The sequence below is a fragment of the Chenopodium album genome, chromosome 14 (genome assembly GCF_948465745.1).
Source record: "Chenopodium album chromosome 14, dcCheAlbu1.1, whole genome shotgun sequence".
NCBI lineage: Eukaryota > Viridiplantae > Streptophyta > Magnoliopsida > Caryophyllales > Amaranthaceae > Chenopodium > Chenopodium album.
In genome coordinates this window covers 9,574,043-9,597,806 of record NC_137847.1, presented here as the reverse complement: position 1 = coordinate 9,597,806, position 23,764 = coordinate 9,574,043, and the positions used below count along the sequence as shown (strand labels likewise).

General features: G+C 30.9%; 1 pseudogene; it reads left to right on the top strand.

The window, feature by feature from the left end:
* The first annotated feature begins 201 nt into the window (after window positions 1-201).
* Window positions 202-22,620, top strand: LOC145577746 (indole-3-acetic acid-amido synthetase GH3.2-like; annotated as a pseudogene).
* The last annotated feature ends 1,144 nt before the right edge of the window (window positions 22,621-23,764 follow it).

Sequence of the window (23,764 nt, the reverse complement as noted above, 5' to 3'; positions counted from 1 at the left end):
GACCCCGGGAATGCAAAGTAGCAGGAAGAGGTAAAGCATCATGAAGCAGTTTCCAGCAAATTAAAACATCCTTAACTAAGACATAATCGACATTCCCCTAAAACGCTTCCATCACGAAGCCGCAATTGGATCACTGGGCATCGATACCATAGACTGTCAAATCAGCATTGCATAAGCCAATTTGGTGGAAAACTGACCATCATGAGTAAACTTCCAGCAAACATAATCATCCATCAATTTCTGAGGGCGGTCAGCAGACAAAACACGAGAAGTCGTAATATTGTCATAGAGCCGATGGACCTTAGAGGTATTTCATGCGTAAGAACGCGGATCAATGATAGAAGAAACATGAGTCGTCAAAACTCTGACTCACTCAAACTATTAATCTATTATCACTCCAATGCAAACAAGAGCTCCTATATTAAGCTACTACCACAAGCTGCCTGCAATATTATAGCACTCTCTTATATATCTTACATCTTGCAACACTATTTGAATTATAATAAACAACACTGGCAAGTAGAGAGTAAGATGTTGCGGTGCTAATATTGCAATTCATAGAGGGGGTGACGAGCAAGTGTAAGGAGCAATAAAATGAGGTTTTAACTAGGATAATAAGCAAAAACGCCAACACCAAGTACTTAAAACGACATGGATGAATGGGTGTGTTGATCTTGAGACGTTTAAGAACAAGGTTCCAGTGGTGACGTACGATAACATTCAGCCGGATATCCAACGTATTGCTAATGAGGATTCCTCACCAATTCTTTGTGCACAAACAATTACTGAAATTTTCATTAGGTAATTTTCTATAATTTGTTGTTTTTAATTTTTATACTTAGGTCGTCACTTTACTTATTCACTTCGTATTTTTTAGCGGTGCAAAGAACCACAGTCCACTAGGGGTATTCGTAAACCAGTTAGAAACAGAATAAAAGACTAGATTAAACTAGAACATCGAAAAATTAAAAAGAAATCATTTTCAGTCCAGTCCAGTTCAAAACCCTTAGACAAGGTCTTGGGTCGAATCAATTTTTTGTTTAAAATTATTAAGAAAACTTCTATACTATTTAGTTTGTACCTTTAACATGTTACAAGCATTTTTATATTATGGAGTATAAGTTATTTTATGTTAGACGTTCATCTTTCTATAATGTATACATAATTTCCTAGCTTTGAATTTTATACCACCCCTAGATCTGTTAACTCCTATTTTTATATTACTCTTCTATCACATTTTACTTATTAATAAAATATTAACTCGCTATCTATTATAAAAATACCCATCGTCATAAATATTTTACTCATGGTCTATTCAACGTACCTTCATAAACACTTAAAAATATATATATGGAGAGACTAGTATTGCATTAATTTAGGAATTGAATATGGACAAAATAATCAAGGATCGATTGAAGTAATACCTGATTGTGCTTGATATTTCCATTGTTAATTCCTATGACCTAACCCTAACGGATATTTATCACTTGTAATTTGCGAGATATCTGAATTTATAGTCAGCCCTACTAGATTTCATGTCACAATTTAACAGGATATTTATCATTTTCTATTTACACCCAAAAAAAATTATAATTTTCTAAATTGAGATTATTGCAGCTCGGGAACTTCTGCAGGAAAAGCAAAATTAATTCCAACAACTGCTGAGGATAAGGATTCGAGGATGCTGCTTCACAGCTAATACATGTCATTTATGAATGAGTAAGGGCTTATTTAGTTCACCTTATTTTTGTTTATCTGAACTTATTTGATCTGATCTGATCTAGTCTGGTCTAATCTGATCTGATCTTAATTGATCAAATATGATCTGATTGACTTATTTGACCAAACTTTAACCTTAAGTGTACGATAATCTATAAGGAAAAAATATAACAAGTGGGGTCTTGTTAGATTCGTAATAGTGCGTATTTTTATTAATATATAGTTTTCATAATTTTTTTATTACAAAACTAAAGAAATTTAGCAATAAAAAAATGCACATAAACGATGATCTGATCTGAACTTATTTTTCTGATCTGAACTTATTTTTTCTGTAATAAGTAAAAATAAGTTGAACCAAACAAGGCCTAAGTCGATCTCTATAATCGCCATTACTCGAAATTGGGACTTAATTATATATATTTACGCAGAAATCAATTTTTGTTATTACACCTACATATTAGTTACAAAGTCATACTAACTAATAATACCTCTTTTATTTTATTTAAGTTGTTTACATTTTATTTTTCGCTACTTGTAAAATTTTATATGTTAATGTAGACACCTAAAAATGTCTCCCAAAAACCAAACCCGATGATGAACAACCTTTCACCGCCATTATTGGTTGGATTAAGTATTTAATCTTGGAGTGCTTAAGTCCATATTCAATCTTAATAAATTTCATAAACCAACCCAATTCTTAGCCCATTTTCCCAAACCATTACTTATCTTCCTCTTTTTGTGTCAACATCATAAAACCGAGATAATCTGATTTCGTGGATATATAATTTTGATCCAAATATTATTTGGTTGGATAGGCCTTTCAATAATATTTCCAATGATATATCATAAGCCCAATTTCGATTTAAAACGAAGAAGATATGAGCAAAATTCTAAACTCGGCCCAAAACCGACACCCTTTCACTTAAACAGCCATATCTTAAAATATAAAAATGATTTTGACCTTATTCTAATTGGGTTGGAAATTAGACTTGATAAGATTTCCAAAAATATATTATAAGCCTTATTCCAAGTTACGAATCAAAAGTTATTATAATTTTAAAAACACGTAAAAAACTGGAATTATCGCGCAACAGCTAAAATGTCACGCCACGGTGCATGCCAACGTGGCATGGTGCCTTGTACCGTGTCACGGTGATTTTTCGTGTTCCGCGCTTTTTTTTCTCACGCGCTTATGAATCTGGACGCATTTTTAGACAAATTATACGCCGCGACACGGCGTGCTTCACCGTGCCATAGTGGATAGTACCGTGTCGCGGTATTTTCCACCGTGTCACGGTGCCCAATTAGGGCTTTTTCTGCGACTCTTATCTCTTCTAGGGTTCCGTACTTCACCCTACGCATTTTCTCTATAAATACCTCCCTCCTTTCCTCAGTTTCGGGGAACCAAAAATCATTCTCTCTCCCTCTTCAACAACAATCATTTTATTCTCTATCTCTTCTCTCTCTCTCTCTCGCTTTAGCCTAAATCCTTGCCACCTTATTTTTCCATAATACTTCCCCTAAGCACTCTAAGAAGTCCATACTTGACCCGAGATTCCGTCCTTAAACCAAGGCGTGAAGGGTATAATTAACTGAGGGTTTGGACCAAATCAACTCTACTTTTATTTAATTTAATTTCAATTTGATTTATATTTTTATTGAAGTTACTAACGATTTATTCATGATGTAGCAATTTAAAGGAGCACGCGAAATGTAAGTAATTAATTAATTTAATTACTTATTTTATTATAATATTGCTAGTATCATGATTAGGTTTAATATTATTTGATTTGACTAACGATATTATGGTTAAATTGCTTCCAATATTAATGTTTATTCTATTATTATTATGATCACCATATTGCATGTTAAAGGGAATATGTAATTGAAAATCACGCCTAATAAGATAAATTGGACGACCGGTTTAGATTTCTTTTTAATCTTGTTGTTTAATCAAAGTGATCAAAATATTTTAGAATTATATGTTGCATTAATATTCAACCAATTTGGCATAATAATAGTTTGGAGAAAATTGAATATTTTGTTTGTATCCCTTTGAGATCGCAGGAAATACTTTTCACTATAAGGATCGAGTAGAGGTCAATACGGGCGAATGTGACTCTATGATTCACTTCGTACCATCATCCCCGATCCTCCTTTCGTGGTTCCGAATCATATGGAGTTAGGAATCACATGGATTATGAATGGGGTGTAACCTTCACGGGTCAATCGTTGTTGCTTTTCGTTGTCCCTTTATCGTGGTTGCCTTAAATGATCCGTGAACGGTTTACAAGTTCCTTAAAAACTTGTTGGCGGCTCCCTACTTTCCGTGTCCCTAATCGTATTATGTCAATTTCCACTTCCTATGAGTGTCAAGCATATTCACACATGCTTAACGTAGGTGCACTTCAAACGACGCCTACAGTTAATATCTCTTTTCTTGGTAAAACAAGTAAAAAAAATTTATACCTCAAAGTCATATTTTGATATGAGTGTAATAAGTTTCCAAATGTCATAAAAATAAATGGAAATGTTGTCAAAGTTAAATGGTAAATAACGTTAAATGTAAGATTGTAAATTTTTTTTTCTTTGGTAATCGTAAGTGATAAAAATTCTAGCATAGTTGTCGACTACGGACGACTAAAGTCGAGTATAATAAGAGACTAAATCTCAACCGTTGATATTTGTTTATCTAATCCTAGCCATCCACTCCAACACCTATGCTACACAGTCATTAAAAGCTTGTTTGGTTACTAAATGATTCTTTTTACACACATGAACTTTATTTTTACAAAAATGGAAAAAATAGCAATTTTAAATATATCGTCCTTAACCTATATTATCCTCAAGTTTAGATAACCTTCATAACGTATGAATTTAACTTCATCTTCAACCTAAGTCATTTTCATCTTAAAACCTTATTGTTCAACCTAAAACCTTCATCGAATGCTTGTCCATCCATAATTACCAAAGTATATTATGACATCAATAAAATCAATGACTATTTATCATAATTCAAGTTCAATTTAAATCAAATATAGTCCAAAATTTAAATTAATTTCAAAAATTATAAATAATTTATTGATATGTATTATTAAAATCGTTTAAAGATTTACTTATTATATATTATGATTTTGTGTTAACTTTTAATCAATTTCAAGATAAATATGTCATTGTTAAAATGTTAAGAATTAATTTTCTAATTTTATTTTATCTTATGATTTCTAGATTAAATACAGGAATAGTCGAATGATTTTGTTTTTAACTCTAATTAGTCACATAATCATGAATTTGTGAATAATCATCCGCATTGTTGAATGTTGAAAGCCTTGAAGCTATGGACATGCTTTTAGGTTGAAGATGAATAAAAATAACTTAAAAATAGATTAATATAAAACCGAAAGAGGTAATTCCATGATTTAAGGTACAATTACCTTTTTTCTTTTTCCCTTTTATAGAGATGGCGTTATTTAGGGAGGCCAATAATTAATTTAGTTATTTTTTAAAACAGATAAGCGTTATTTGGGGGTGGAATATACTATAAAATATTTTCTTATATTTGATTGCTTTAATTATGGTAATTAGTGGATATGAATTCAGAAAATAAATTATTAAAACTTTATTTTCTGATTTTATATCCATTAATTAACATACTTAAATCAATCAAATATAAAGTAAATTAATTTTTTTCCGAGTATAAGGTGATTTTTTTTTTTTTTTTTTTTTTTACGGGAAGATGAATCTTTTTCGTAAATAAAATATCATAAAAATGTTTTTTTTTTTTTGACAAGAAATACAAAGTTTAATTATATCTTTATTTGATCCTTTTCTTTAAGGAATAATTAAATTTTCTTTCTTTTATTAATGAAAATTTTAGCAGTTTTTTTTTTTTTTTTTTTTTTTTTTTTTTTTTTTTGTGAAACAGGAAATTTCAAAAAAATAGATACATATAATTTAAATGGGTTAACCATAATAAACACAAAATATACGTTCTTATAAGAAAACACAAAATATACACATTAAATTAATTATTTAACTTTTAGTTACTGAATTATAATAAGAATAAGTTTCCTTATAAAATAAAAAAGAAAAAAAGAAGATGAAGTTAACGTAAATGATAACTATCTTTTTTCATTTAGGAAAATCTATCCTTATCTTATCAACAATGATTTTGTTGCAATATCTTATAAATGTGTTACAAAATAGTGTATGTGTATCATTTTAATTTAAGTAGATTAGGTCCCGTGCCATGCACGGTAATATTATATACTTATTCTTTAAATTACATTTAATGAAAAAAAACATAGATTTATATAAAATACTATAACGAATTTATTATGAAAAATCTTATTAGCCAGATAGATATTTTTATATACGTATTTGACAATATCTATATATTTTTGTATATTTCACCAACTAATAGGTATCATTTTTTTTATTCTTATTAACCAATTGAATTTTCTAAAACTATTTACTACATATTTAACGCGTAAATAGATTTATATTTGATTTTTTTTTTTTAGAAAGTAAATTGGTTTTGTAATAAACGTAGTACATTACACTCATATGTCACATGTTAATTGTGCACCAAAAAAACAAATGACACATGTTAAGAATCCAATTTTTTTTTCTTAACTTTATGCTCCATAGTTGTTAATATTTTTTATGGAAGGTTATATCAAATATTTTATTTTAAGTAATTAATATTCAAATTACTTTCTTGGAGCTTCTGATATACAATATTATGTTATAAAAAATATTCAAAAAAATTTATGTAATTATTGAAGCACATGACACTATGTTTGGGAAAAATTATGTTAAAGCTTGAATTTTTTTTCTTTTAATTAAGTTTATATAGTTGCCTATGATACATTAAATCTTTTATTTGTGTATAAATTTGTTATATTTTATTTTTGTTTAAAATTTATTTCCTAAAAAAAATAAAAACACTAAGGGACACACTAGAAATGACATGTGTCATTGCTGGTGTGTCTTTTAGTACATAATTATTGAATTGATTGATTGTAATAAACTAAACTACCTATTTTAACTTTTGTTTTTGAAGGGCACCAATACTCCATACACGTATTTTGAAAAATTCATGTACATACAAATAAAAACAACATATACACACTTTTAACATTCTATTTAATATTTCTCTCTCTAGGTTTATTTTGGGCATTCTTAAATTAAATTTAGGGATTCCCAGAAAAAAAATTAGGGATACCTAAATATATAAGAATCTAATTACATTACGAGTTGAATTCTACGTAAGAGATATTGAATTGATTGTAAGATGAGTTCTACGTAAGGGATTTTTTTGTCAAACGTCAAGAGTGACATAAATTTTTATGCTTTCTAAATGAAATTATCCTCCAAATTATGTTGATTAAAGTCAAATTAGTATTAGCTTATTATTTTGGGATTACCTAATAATGAATAGGGGCCGCTTATATATATATATATATATATATATATATATATATATATATATATATATATATATATATATATATATATATATATATATAGAGTTTTGTACATTAAAATCGATAAAGAAAAATATATTTATGTTCATTTTGGGTACTCCTGCAATTAGGGATATATAAAAAAGGATCTAGTTTATGCAATGCGAGTTATGTAAGAGATACATAACATATATTTGTCAAATAGTAGAGTATTACGTTACGTCCGTAAATGAGTTTTATTCTCTATTTGTGCTGATATAAGGCAAATAAATTTTAGCTTTTAAATTGTTTAAGACCGTCTAGTTAGACTTTTTGTTACATCTAATGTATATGTTTTGGCCAAGCAATTATCTGATAAGACCTTGGTTCCCCAATAAACAATTCAATATTCAAAATGAACATAATTATTTGAATCAACATGGAAATATATATCCATGTAAGTCTTGGGTATTTCTAAATAAAAATTAAAGGTACTTAAAAAATGATCTAAAATTATATATACACTATGGGTTATGATTTGCTACGTAAGAAACATTCTTGTTAAACATTAGAGTAACAAAAAATATTAGGTCACGCGAATGCGTTTAATTTCAATGATTATTCTCCAAATTGTGTTTGCTTAAAGGCAATTTAATCTTAATTTTTTTTTTTAGGTATACATAAGTTATATTTTGGCATACCTAAAACGAAGTGGTTTAATTATTTTATTTTATTTTTTATTTTTTTTTTGGAAAATATAGAAGTATAAGTAAGGTTATTTCGGATAATCACATCTATTGTTATTATACTTGACTAGATTAATTCCAACTCTATCTAACCAAGGTCTCATTAGCTTAGTCATGATTCTTGTTAAAGTGGAAAGCCAAACTAAAAATGTTGTAAATAGTTGTTGCTCGGTCAAAACATTACCTGTAACTCACACATGATGATCCTTGTGTAGATTGAGACACCCTCTTATCTTAAATTAATTTACGAATACGAGAAAATATATACTTGAATTGAATGTACGTAGTATGTAGCAAAGAACACAACTAGGCACTCCCAAACGACTACTAGTTAGCTAGTCCCAAAATAGTAAAACGCTAAAGACCAGTAAAAATCAAAATTCAACATACAAGTATCCTAGCAATTTCGATTATTAGTCCTATTGTTCGCAACGGATTACTCAAGCATTTAAAAAAAAATCACAACTCCTAGAGCATATATAAGCTTTTAGATATCCCCAATTTAATTTTGGGTATTCCCAATATTTGAATGTTATTAGTCAATCAGAACGATAGACAAAGATAAGAATGGATTAATTAAAACAAAGAACGATGTATAAAATGTTTCTCATTTTGGGTGTACCTAGGTTAATTATATTTGGCCGTATCTAAAACAAAGTGGTTGATATTTTTTTTCTTTTTTTTTTAACAAAATATAGTAGTATAAGGCTATTTTGGATATTCACATCCATTTTTAGTACTCTTGATTCGATAGAATCAAGCTCTCATTAGCTTAATCACGGTTCTTATTAATGTAGAAAGTCCAATTTTAAGTGCTGAAAATAGTTGCTCAGCCAAAACACTATTCATTACATAACGATCCTTGTTTATACTGAGAAATTACATTATCTTAAATTAATTTAGGGCCAAAAACATATACTTGTATGTACTTAGTACGTACTAAAAGAAACAACTAGGCAATCCCATATAATTACTAGTTAGTCCTAATTAAAATAAAATGCTAAAGATATGTTTCCCCTTAATCGAAGGATAATTATCGAAATTCATACACACAAATCATAACAATTTCGATTATTAGTCATATTGTTTGCAACGAATTAACCTTGTATAGAACAAATCTCACAACCCCTATCTAGAGCTTATATATATATTTTCTTTTAGATATCCCTAATTTATTTTTGTTCATACCCAAAATTTGAATATTATTTGTCAATAAGGACGATTTACAAAGATAAGACTTGATTAAAACATATATCCATGTGTATAAAATGCTTCCTATTTGGGTATACCTAAGTTATTTTTGGGAGTACTTTTTATTTTATTTTTATTTTTTTTGAGAAAATTTTTTGGGCATACCTAAAACAAAGTGATTCAATTCTAATTTCTTACAAAATATATATTTATAAGGTTATTTCGGACAATCACATTTTTTTTTTTAGTAATTTTTTTCTAGATTTATTGTCATTCAGCTTTTTCTAACCAAGGTCTCGTTAGGTAGCATAATTAATTCTCTTATTAAAGTAGAAAGGTTGAATTTTAATGCTTAAAATATTTGCTCAGCCAAATTAAAACATTACCTATTACATAATAACGATCCTTGTTTAGATTGAAAAACCCCTTATCTTAAATTAATTTAGGGATACGCGAAAATATTTACTTGATTGTACTTAGTACGTAACAAATAGGTGATCCCAAACGACTACTTGTAGACACCTGATTGTGTCTCCCCAAAAACCAAACCCAGTGATACTTTTCACGTTATTGATATCGAACAAGGTAAAAATGTGAAAGAGCCTCGTGGAATGCGGTCGTTTTAATAAAATACTTCTTTCTGTTTTCGAAAACATTTCTTTTTTTACTCTATTTATGAAAAACGTCACGTCCAGTTTAGTTTGGTCCAGGATAAGGGTCCAATAATGGTGTAGTTGGATGGGTTTTGAAAAGACCTTTCCAACGACATATTATAAGCCCAATTCCAACGAATAATAAGGAAGTTATGGCCAAAAAACTAAACTGGGCTCAAATCGGATTTTACCTACGGCCCAATGATCGTGTGGAGGGTCTAAAGGTTTAATCCCATTCCTAAATCAATTAGAATTTATTATAAGCTTCTATAAGTTTTTAAAAGATCTTAATTATCCTTTTGAAAAGATAAGATCAAAGAATTAGAAATTGGATAAAACTTTCCTTTTTTAAGTCCTAATTCTATTCGAAATGAAAGTCGTACAAAGACAGTCAGATATTATTTTCGTGCCTCAGAATTTTTATCCAAATCTTATGTGGTTGGATGGATCTTGAAATTATCTTTCCAATGATATATTATAATATTAATTCCGAGCTATAACAAAAAAGGTATGAAATAAATACAAAACTCTATACAAAACTGATACCGTCCCACTATTTCGGCCATATCTTTTATTATAAAAAATATTTTAATTTGATTCTAATTGGGTTGGAAATTTGACTTCAATATCTTTTCAACGACATATTATATGCCTTATTTGGACTTCTGGATCAAAAGTTATGATAAAAACAAAATCCGCAAACACTGCTGACCGACGAGTTTTATTTCGATTCGAATTCGGATTCTTTTCTATTCCTTCGACCCTCTTTTTTCCTTATAAATAGGGTCGTATTTTCCTGGTTTCAATCAAAAATTGTCATCTCTTCTCTCTCTTAAGCCAAAACTTATTCCTTCTCTCTCTTGATTTCTAAGCCTAGCCTTTTCAAAATACAATATTCCTCATTCACGAGACTTAGACACACCTAGCCAAGCTCGAAGTTGTCTTCGCCATAGATGTGAAAGGTTGATAATTTCTGAGGGTTTGGTCCCAAATCCCTGTTTCAATTATTTAAATTAATTGTTTGATTTAATATTTTCCTTGAAGTTACTAACGTGTGTATTGTTTTGATAGAAAGATATACGAGGCAACAAAGTAAGTTGTTTTATTTCTTTTGAAAGCATGCTTAGATTAATTTAATTCCTAGTATCATGTTTAGGTTGCTTCCTATTTCTTCTATCATGTTAGTATCATGCCTAGGATCTTGTTAATATTATTATGCTTTGATGAGATTGAGATGATGATGCTGATTTGTTATATTAGTATTATGTTGCTTGATATTATTATTTTTATTGCTTGATCACGCCATCTCTTGAAGGATTAAAGGGAATTTGTATTTGTAATCACGCTTAATAAGATAATTAATAATTTTATTTAGGCTAATATGATTATAATTCAAGTAATCGCCAATAATAGATTTGTTTGTGCATTAATATTCAACCAATATAGATTAAACAGGTTTAGGGTTAATATATTGATTGTATGTTAGTCAGAAAGCGCACATGAATATGAGAAAAATAAAGTTGAGGCCTATTTAGGGCATGTTCAATCTCTTTTAGGTTGGATTTGTACCTTCATCCCCGAATATCCAGTCATGGTTCCAGACCACTATGGAGTTAGTGATCTCTTGGATCATGAAGGGGTACGGTGTAACCTTCACCCTGTGAACGGTTTACAAGTTCCTAAAACTTGTTGGCGACTCTTTTACTCTATCTTCCTTCCCTTTGGACGCCACCATACTTAAGTGTATGATTACAGTGGAGCTTAAGTGTGGGATACTTGAAATTATTTCCTACACTACTAATTAGTCCCAAAAAAATGCTACTCGTAATAAAGATATGTTTTCCTTTAATCGAAGGATAATTATCGAAATTCATATATACATGCAAGAATCCTAGCACTTTTGATTATTATTCCTATTGTTTGCAACGGATTACTTCGACGTATGTAAAACTCACAACTCCTAGAGCATACATAAATTTTCTTTTGGATATTTCCAATCTAATTTTCTTCATACCCTAAATTTGAATTATATTAGTCAAATAAGACTATAATTGACAAAGATAAGATTTGATTAAAACATAATCATGCATGGTGTATAAAATGTTTTCTATTTTGGGTATACCTAAGTCATATTTAGGTGTACCTAAAACGTAGCGTTTTAGTTTTGTTTTTTATTTTTATTTTTTTATTTTTTTTTTACAAATTTTAGAAGTATATGGTTATTACGGATAGTTTTTTTTAAAAGTATGTAGAAAGCCCGGACGAAAAAGGCTACTTATATAGAAAAAATGTAGATTCCCATATAGTTATTGTGTAGCAAAAATGTAGATTTCCCACTCTACTAATTGTTGCGAAACGTACAACAAATATGTAAATCATCACTTACTTTTTGTTTAACTTGCCTAAATAAAATTTAGGTTTGCTAACGCCTTGTTATCTTCACTTTATTTTTGCTGAACTTAAATTATTTTTACTAAATGAATTTTTTTTTCCAATGAACTGAAATTAATTTTACTGATTCTTTATCATATTTTTTTTTCTGGTGAAGATTCTTTATCATATTTCAAAATAACTCTAAACACATGTATATATTTATGTATTTCAATATATACGAAATTAATAAAAAAAAATATGTGTATATCATCAATATTTTAAAATACAAATATGTATGTATAAGTACATATTTTTTAAATTATTGCATCAAAAAAAAATTTAAATTATTTTGACAAATTATTTTTACAAAAAATAATTATGGATAGATTTTAGTGAAAAAATATCACCACGATTCTTTTTTTTTTTTTTTTTTCGAAAAAATCACCACGATTCTAAGAAAACTAACCATGTACTTTTTAATTTTTTTCATTCTGTATTTTGTTTTTTCTGGTGATAAATAACAATATTTTCATTTATTTTATGTCAAATTAATTTTTTCCTTACTTGAGATAATTAAGGATAGTTCCCTAAAAAAAAATTAAGGATAAATTTTTTTAATAATATCACCATGATTCTGTTGGATATTTATTTTATAAATATTTTTTTATATTAATGATGAATTACGTAACTAATGTAGAGTTGTGTTGTATGACTATTGGATTGTATATTTGGATAATTGTAACTTTTCATTGATGATTGTTAATGTGAATAGTTGTGTTATTTCATTAACTCTTCTTTATTTATAATGGATAATTATGTCATTTCGTTAATTTGCACTTTTTTATCCATGTTTCTTTGTCTATAAATAGTTGTTGGTTGTTTTGTTTTATGGGTGGATATTAGTTTATGATTACTCTCTCTAAATGTATATGCATATAGTTGCGGTTACTCTAATCTACTTTGTTCGCTGGTTTCATATGATTACAATACCACTTTATAAGAAACGAAACCCGTTCTATCCTAGGAGACAATTGCTTAATAACCTTGGTTCTCGTAGAGGGAGCAAAATTGTATTAAGGACACATCGTGATTTGTTGGGCTCGGATTATAATAATTACATTTTGAATAAAGTATAAAGGTACGTGTAATGTTGAATTTATTTTATATATTAGATATATATTATTTGGTTTTTAATACTAGTTTCGTGTAGTATCTTCAACAATCTTAAGACAATTTTTCTTTATTTTTATTTTTTTTTAAGTACTTGTATTTGTTGCTTTTCGTTTTACGAAGTATATAGTTTCTAAAGTTTGACTTTAAAATAACTTTGTACTTGTTCCATTTATGTTTGATGCAATTGGGGATTTGCATGTGTTAAAATATTAAGAATTGAAGTTTTTATTATTACTCAATTTTTGATGTTTTATTTTTGTTCTTAGTTGCGTAAACTTTAACAATTTCTTGGTTAGGTAAAGGTTGTAATTGTTTAATTAACTTCCTTTTAGTGTATTGCATGTGATTATTTATTTAATTATATTTTTCTATTGTTGTGATAGAAATGGCTACAAACTCCAATTTGGTTACTCCATTGCCTACTGCCAATCATGGGGAAAAGCCAGAAAAGTTCAATGGGACTTATTTTAAGAGATGGCAACAAAAAATATTGTTTTATCTGACTACATTGAACTTGGAAAGGTTCCTCACAAAGAGGAAGCCCCTAAGTTGAAGGATGGAGAGGCCGACAAAGACATGGTCGCCACCATAGATGCTTGGAAGCATTCCGACTTTTTGTGTCGGAATTATGTACTTAATGGTCTTGACAACACACTTTATAATGTGTATAGTCCGATTAAAACGGCAAAAGAATTGTGGGAAAGTATAGACCATAAGTACAAGATAGAAGATGCCGATTCAAAGAAATTCATTGTTAGTAAATTTTTGGAGTTCAAGATGGTGGATAGTAAGACTGTAATGAGTCAAGTCCAAGAACTCCAATTAATTATCCATGAAATACATGCTGAAAATATGACTTTGAGTGAGTCTTTCCAAGTGGCTACTTGTATAGAAAAATTGCCACCATCTTGGAAAGATTTTAAGAATTATCTTAAACATAAGAGAAAGGATATGTCACTCGAAAATCTTATTGTTCGGTTAAGAATCGAAGAGGATAACCGAAAAGCTGGTGATAACACTATCATGTCTTCCAAGGCCAATGTGGTTGAAGGTTCTTCGAAAACCAAGAAAAGGAAGCGTACTAATGGTGACTCCAACCAAAGCCCAAAAAGAAGTTTAAGGGTAAATGTTATGGGTGTGGTAAACTTGGTCACAAGGCCAAAGATTGCAAAAATCCCAATAAAAAAAAGAAGAATGCTCAAGCTAGTTTTGTGGAGGTTGATAAGGTCTCCGAAGAACTTGATGATATACATCTTTCGGTGATGATATCGGTGTGTAACATAGTAGGTAAACCAAAAGAATGGTGGATTAATACAGGTGCAACCCAACATGTTTGTGCAAACAAGTCAATGTTCTCATCTTATACCCCTGCATCGAAAGGAGAAAAATTGTACATGGGAAATTCTTCAACTTCTATAGTTGAAGGAGTTGGTAAAATAGCACTAAAGATGACTTCTGGTAAGACGGTGACGCTAAATAATGTGCTCCATGTGCCTGACCTTCGCAAAAATTTAGTGTCTGGATCATTACTTAGTAGGAATGGTTATAAATTGGTCTTTGTATTTGATAAGTTTGTACTTTCTAAGAATGATATGTATGTAGGCAAAGGCTATCTTAGTGATGACTTATTTAAGTTAAATGTAATGACTATTGTAACCAAGGATGACAATATTAATAAGACTGCAACTTCTGTTTATTTACTTGAGTATTCTTATTTATGGCACTCAAGATTAGGCCATGTTAATTATAATTCCTCACGAAAATTAATTAGCATGGAAATATTACCATATTTTGATTGTTCACAAAGGAAATGTCAAGTGTGTGTTGAATCTAATTTTACTAGACAACCATTTCATTCAATTGATGGAAGAAATACCGAACCTTTAGATTTAATACATACTGATTTATGTGACATGAAGTCACTGCCATCTAGGGGAGGTAAAAATTATTTTGTAACTTTCATAGATAATTGCAGTAGATATTGTTATGTCTATCTTTTGAGTAGTAAAGATGAGGCTATTGGTGCCTTTAAAAACTACAAAAGTGAAGTTGAAAATCAATTGGGTAAGAAGATTAAATTAATTAGAAGTGATAAGGGTGGAGAGTATGAATTTCCTTTTGAGGAAATTTGTTCAGAATTTGGTATTATACATCAAACCACTTCTCCTTATGCACCGCAGTTTAATGGAGTTGCGGAAAGAAAAAATAGGACATTAAGAGAAATGATAAGTGCTATGTCCAATAGTTCTGGTTTACCAAAAAATTTGTGGGGGGAGGCTATTCTAAATGCAAATTATATACTTAATAGAGTGCCTCATAAAAAGACACAAAAAACACTCTATGAATTATGGAAAGGAAAGAAGCCATCCTTGAAATATTTTCGAGTATGGGGGTGTTTAGCTAAAGTTTCGGTTCCAAAGCCTAAAAAAGTAAAAAAATAGGCCCGAAAACTATAGATTGTGTTTTTTTTGGATATGCACTAAATAGTAGTACCGGTTTTTGTTATACAAATCAAAAATAGAAGATATACACGTTAATACAATTATTAGGTGAAGGGACGCTGTGTTCTTTGAAGACATCTTTCCATATAAATCAGAAATGGGTGACAATAGTCGTGAAGATGGGTCTAATAGGAAAAATAAAAGAACTCAAGATATTAAGGATCTCGAAATAGAGGAGCTTAGACGTTGTAAACGACAAAGGACTTCTACATCATTTAGTCCGGATTTTCTAACTTTCATGTTAGAAGATGAGCCTAAAACTTTTAAAGAGGCCATGTCGTCTCCAGAATCTTTTCATTGGAAAGAAGCTGTCAATAGTGAAATTGAATCCATAATGCATAACAATACTTGGGAATTAACAAATTTGCCATCAGGTGTTAAGCCCTTGAGTTGTAAATGGATTTTTACGAAAAAGAGAAAAGTTGATGGATCTATTGACAAATACAAGGCAAGACTGGTTGTAAGGGGTAATAACCAATGAGAGGAACTTGATTATTTCGATACATATTCTCCGGTTACCTGAATAACATCCATTAGAATGTTAATTGCTCTTATAACATTAAATGGCCTTGAAATATATCAAATGGATGTTAAAACTACATTTTTGAATGACGATTTAGAAGAAGAGATTTATATACAACAACCGGAGGGGTTTGTTGTTCTCGGACAAGAAAATAAATTTTGTCGTCTTGTTAAATCTCTTTATGGTTTAAAACAAGCACCGAAACAATGGAATAAAAAGTTTGATGATGTAATGTTGTCAAATGGGTTTAAAATCAATTGAGTGTGATAAATGTGTTTATATTAAGACAACTCATAATGGATATGTTATTGTGTTCTTGTATGTTGATGACATGCTTATAATAGGATGTGATATTAATCATGTTATTGTCACTAAGCGCATGTTGACTAGTAGATTTGAAATGAAAGATATGGGTGTTACGGATGTAATTTTAGAGATTAAAATTCATAGGACATCTGATGGTTTAGCTCTTTCTCAATCTCATTACATTCAGAAAGTTTTGAGCAAGTTTAAGGGTTTAGGCATAAATCCTATGAGGACACCTATAGACATTAATTTACACCTTGCCAAGAACAACAACCAAGGTGTATCTCAAAAAGAATTTGCTCGTATTTAAGGCAGTTTAATGTACATCATGAACTGTACTAGGCCTGATATAACCTTTTCTATTAGCAAATTAAGCCGTTTTACGAGTAATCCAAATGGAGATCATTGGAAAGCGCTAAAATGTGTATTGGGTTATCTAAAGAAAACTCAAAATTTTGGTTTACATTACACTAAATATTCTGTTGTACTTGAAGGTTATAGTGATGCAAATTGGATAACTGGCTCCAAGGATACGAAATCTACCAGTGGATATTTATTTACACTAGGTGGAGGGGCAGTATCTTGGAAGTCATCTAAGAAAACTTGTATTGCTCGATCTACTATGGAGTCTGAATTTATTGCTTTAGATAAAGATGGTGAAGAAGCTGAGTGACTTCGAAATTTTCTAGAAGATATTCCTGATTGGCCAGAACCTATGCCTGCTATTTGCATACATTGTGATAGTTAAGCTGCTATCGGAAGGGCAAGGAATGTCATGTATAATGGAAAGTCTGGACATATACGTTGTAGACATGATACCATTAGACAACTACTCTCTAGTGGAATTATCACGATGGATTTTGTAAGGTCAAAGGATAATATTGCGGATCCGTTAACAAAAGGCTTAACTAGAGAGCTAATGGATAAGTCATCAAAGGGAATGGGGTTAAGACCTATCAATTAGTTATTGTAGTGGCTACCCAACCTAGTTGAATGGAGATCCCAAGATCTAGGTTTAAAGGGAAAACCAAGTTATGATAACTGTAAAAGCACAATAGAGTACAAAAACTCTAATCCATTCCTATATGTGACATTGGTGCTTATACGAGAAAGGTTAAGTTTAAGCTTAATATTAAGCTTAGATTTTTAATGATTTCTATTGGAAGGTATAGAATTCACCTATGTGAGTATGAGGACGGGCCGTCTCTATGAGAATTTTGGGGTCGAATTCTCTAACACACTTGCGTAACCAGGAGTGTCCATGGCTAAAACGGACACGAACATGAGAACAAACTATTTTAGAGAAATATTTGTGTGATTTCTATTGTCTTAGCTTACATTTCAAAGTTGGCTGGTCAAAGTTGAAAAATACTACTGATGGACTGAGTAAGCTCGATGGACTTCACTAGGGGTGGTTCAAAGTCTATGACTACTAATCCCAATGCACATATTTTTCGTTGAGTAACCGCAATTACATAACATACCATCATGTTTCATAATGAGTCTTTCTCATTAATGTGGGGGATGATAAATTTTAATTGTTTGTGAATGAGAAATGCTTCAATAATGTGGGGGATTGTTGGATATTTATTTTATAAATATTTTTTATATTAATGATGAATTACGTATCTAATGTAGAGTTGTGTTGTATGACTATTGGATTGTATATTTGGATAATTGTAACTTTTCATTGATGATTGTTAATGTGAATAGTTGTGTTATTTCATTAACTATTCTTTAGTTATAATGGATAATTATGTCATTTCATTAATTTGCACCTTTTTTCTTTAAATAGTTGTTGGTTATTTTGTTTTAGGGGTGAAATATTAGTTTATGATTACTCTCTCTAAATGTACATGCATATAGTTGTGGTTAATCTAATCTAGTTTGTTTGCTGGTTTCTTATGATTACAATACCATTTTATAAGAAACGAAACCCATTCTATCCTGGGAGACAATTGCTTAATAACATTGGGTATCGTAGAGGGAGCAAAATTGTTTTAAGGACACAACGTGATTTGTTGGGCTCGGGTTATAATAATTACATTTTAAATCAAGTATAAAGGTATGTGTAATGTTTAATTTGTTTTATATATTAGATATATATTATTTGGTTTTTAATACTAGTTTCGTGTAGTATCTTCAACAGATTCAAGGAAACTACTACATACGTTATTTTTGTCCAAAAAACATGATGTTTCATACGTTACCATTTTTCTTAATTAAAAAAAAAACTGCAATTTCGTTTTTTTAACAATGGCAATTAATTTTTTAAAATGAATGAAGGAGTTATTTAATGATGGTCTTAAAAGAAATCAGGTATGTTACCTCCACCAATGATGTTCATGGTGACGGTGATTGTTGATTGTCAGATTGTGGTGACGATTCATGAATGCAAATCATGCCCCCAACAAAAATTAAAACCCAAAATGTAATTAAATATGTCAACTTAAATTTGTTTATTAGTAAGTGTTACGGAGTACCAATTATGACTTATGAGCAATTAATCACTTTTTTGGACTATCTATAACTAACATATTGGGACTAGCTAGAGTTGTCAAAAATTGATCCGACCCGAGAACTCGACCTGAACAAGTGATGATCTGAATCTGACCTGTACCCGAACAATGGGGTGAAACTAGTGACCCGTAACCCGACCTGAACTCAACCTAATGTTTACCGACAACCAATTTAATCCAATACTTTATGACCTGAACCTGAACCCGCACCCGACCCGATAGTAACAGTCAACTGATTTAATCCGACCCGACAACAATTTGAACCCGAACTAGTACCCGACCCTATTAAAACCTAAAAACGTTTATAACCCAACACAACCTTTTATTGAAGCGAGTCATGGACGGTTTAATAAAATTTTATATACCTTTTGTTCTGCTTATATATTGGTACAATTTGTTCGGCTTATATACATTTTGTTCTCTATTACTTCGTTTATAGATTTAATAAAATCTTGATAATGCTTGAACAAATTATGCAGGGCGTAATTATATAAATTCAACTTGACCACATCGAATTTATTCGAATTGAATTTGAACCAAAACCAAGAATGATCCAACTATAAGATTATCTGACCAAATAATTTTCTGACCTAACCTTAACTTGAACCCGAATATACCATCTATTGACCCGACCAAACCTAACTCAATACAACCCGAACCTGTAATTGAACCCGTTATGAATTTGACTCGAATCGGACCCGACCTACACCCGAAATTGACCCGACCCGACCCGAACCTAATCTGAGACTAGATTGACCCGACATAACCTGATCTTGATTTGACCCGAGACCTGATTTGATCCGATCCAAAACCGACTTAAATACCTGAATTGACAGCTCCAGGACTAGCCCGTTTAAAAAAAAAAAAAAAAACCATATTGGGACTAGAGTTGAGTTTTTGTTTATTATTCTTAAATTTATTCTTGCATTGGTGTGTTAGCTTGTATCATAAATTTGGAATAATCTTTTAGTCCGTGATTTACTCATTGGTTATTCACTTTCAAAATAAACAAAATAATTTCTTAATATTTTATGTATTTAAAAGATTCCTCCCTTATATTAATTACTAGATTTACTATAGTATATGTTTTCTGATTTATATATACTCTGTATTTGTTAACCTAATTAAACTCCCTTAACGCAAATTATGCCCCCTAAAAAAGAATAACGTAAATTAGTTTTATTTTATTTTATTTTTATTTTTTATTAATTTTCAACATAAAATCATGGTCATTAAGCTTCAACATTGAACAATGGCTTATTAAAAAAAACATTCAACGATGGCGGATGATTATTCACGAATTCATATGACTAATATAAATTAAACTAAAAATCATTTTAATTCTAACAATTGATCTCGAAAGATATAATCCATAATTTTTCAATCGAATTTTTTATATACATAGTTAAATTGATACAAACATTAAAATAAAAAATTAAAGCATAAATGTGATGATTAAACATTAATCTTATTGTATCCATATGTATAGTAATTTGGTATTTTTTTGGATATATAATGAAGATTGGAGGTTGAAGATAGAGTGCCCCATTAATACAGATCAAAAATTTCCATTGAAGATAGATGAAGCTATCAAAATAAGGATGAAGATATACAAAAGAATTTTGTCAATCGTTTATTTTGAACAATTTTCTTTAATTTTATAACTTTTATAATATTATAACTAGGAAAAAAAATAATTACCCTCTAAAAGTACTGAACCAAACAACCCTTTGCTGACTGGGTGCTGACTGGTCGCTGACTTGTCATGACTTAAATGATGTGTAACTTTGGTTTTTTAAATTTTTTTTAAAAAAAATTATTCGAAGGCTAAGATTAAGCAATAAAAAATACCAACAGTTCAGATTTAATCTCCTATTGTAGTCGACTATAGTCGTCCTTAGTCGTATGTAGTCGACGACTACGCTAGAACCATCCACGTAAGTAATATATTTATAGTTACCCTTCCCTTTTTTTAGCTTGCAAATTAAATGGAACTTTACCCATAATTGTTATATGGTCAAATTTGTATTATCAACAGATGCATACCAGAACTAGGCAAAGGGAAAAGGCTCTATTTTCTATTCACCAAGACAGAAAAAAAGACTCTAGGAGGCCAAATGGTTAGTCCATTTACCACAAGCCTCTTCAAAAGTAGCCATATTAGAAACCGACCCAACAATAATACTAGCCCTAACGAGGCGATACTCTACCTTGACTCTTTCCAGCCCATGTACGCGCAAATGTTATGTGGTCTTTATGAGCGTGATGAGGTCTTATGTATAGGGGCCATCTTTGCATCCAAGTCCACTTTTCCAACCTCTGTCACGAAATCACCACCGGCACTTTAAGCTCAACGATCACTCATTCGGGCCTCCGAGTCTGAATGGCTAAGATCATGAGGCCCGACCTGGATCTTGCACGGTTAATAAACCATGTATGTGAAGGTGAGAATTGGGAGGGGATAATCAAGAGGATTGGGCCCAATACAAACTACTTGAATGTGATTGTGACTGGTGAAATGGCTTAATATATTTCTATGTTAGACTATTATAGTGGTGGGCTACATACGGTAAGTAACAAGTACGTTTACTCTGAGTGTTTGTTTGGACTTAATTTGAACCCAATGTGTGCTCCCTCAGAGGTCTCCTACACGATTTTGCCTAACATTATGTGTTATGAGTTTATCCCACTTGACGACAACTCAACTCATTACAATGTAGACTTGGCTAATGTGGAGGTTGGAAATGAGTATGAGATTATAGTCACCACACAATCAGGATTGTGTAGGTAATTTATCTTAGTACATACTCTTGGATAACAATGTAAAATTGGTAGCCTTTTGACAATGTGTATGTTTTTAATTTTTTTTTTAACAGTCCAATATTTAATACTTTCAAATGTATAGGTACAAAGTCGGGGATAAGTTATACGTGACAGGATTTCACAACTCAACTCCACTAGTTAAGTTTGTTAGGAGGAAGAACGTTCTACTCACTATCGACATATATAATACGGATGAATCTTAGTTGCAAAATTCAAATGAGAGCGCATCAACTCTACTCAAAACCTTCAACGCAAGAGTTGTTGAGTACACAAGCTATTCAAATGTCAAATCTAAGCCAGGACACTATGTCATTTATTTGGAGTTTTTAACTAACTACACCTTAACTAAGCTAGATCATGAGGTATTGGCCCAATGCTCTTCAGCCATTGAGGAGGCCCTTAACTCGGTATATCGATGAAGTCGGGTTGTACACCTGTCAGTCAGGCCACTAACAAAGTTGTTAGAATCGCGATCCGAATCTAGATGGTGATGATTCTAGAAATGTAGAGACAGACTCTTTTTTATCTTGATGGTGATGGTGATCTTGATGGGTATGTAACGGGAACGGGAACGGGAACAGGAACAACCGGAATAGAGAGCTTCGATGATGCCAATGATAAGAATTTTGGTTATAATGAAGAGTAGTTTGTTGATTATTCAGTTTTTTAGCTTTTATGAGGTTTGAACTATGTTTTTCTTATACTAGATGGACTATGTACACTTTTAAATATTTGTAAAATCATCTTAATTATGTAACAACGATCATATATGAGCAAAAGTGTGTTTTCTAACAATTATTTTTACTTAAGAAACATATACTAGGCACATTTAACCAATTTGGTTACTTATTTCTTCAAATTTATAAGATCTTACGATTCTACGATCCGATCCTTCCCCCCCTTATAGATCCAAAGTAGGATCCCAATCCTGACAACTTTGGCCACTAGAGATTCGAGCGGTGAAGAATGGAACATTTGAGGAGTTGATGGACTATGCAATATCAAGAGAAGCATCTAAGGTACCTAGGTGTGTGAATGCCATGTCTATTGTGGAGTTGCTAAACTAAAGTAGTTTTGGCCCAATCAAGCCCTACTATGCCCCATTGGAGCCTAAAAGGCCATAATGAGGTACCACATCTTAGCGTGGGTCTTAAGTTGTTCTCTGATCTTTTTTACTTACTTTTTAGAATTTCGTTTCAGTTTAATGATAGGGGAAAAACTAGGTCGTTAACTAATCCTCCCAAAGCCAAACAAAATTTATAATCACTTAACAAACCTAAATACAAGTATAGAGGTAAGTCAAGGGTCGAACCACTAGGAACGGTTATGTTCAAGTGCTCTCAATTGTGTGCCTAAGCTAGGTCGAAGTCAAGTGTTAAGAGGTAACACAAGTGTAGGGAATATTTCAAGCATCCCACACTTGAGCCCCACTGTGATTATACACTTAAGAATGGTGGCGTCCAAAGGGAAAGAAACTAGAGCAAAAGAGTTGCCAACAAGTTTTAGGAACTTGTAAACCGTTCATAGGGTGAAGGTTATACCCCTTCACGATCCATGCGATCGCTAACTCCATAGTGGTCTGAAACCATGACTGGATATTCGGGGATGAAGGTACAAATCCAACCTAAAAGAGATTGAACCTGCCCTAAAAATAGGCCTTTACTTTATTTTTCTCATATTCATGTGCGCTTTCTGACTAACATACAATCAATATATTAATCCTAAACCTGTTTAATTTATGTTGGTTGAATATTAATGCACAAACAAACCTATTATTGGTGATCACTTGA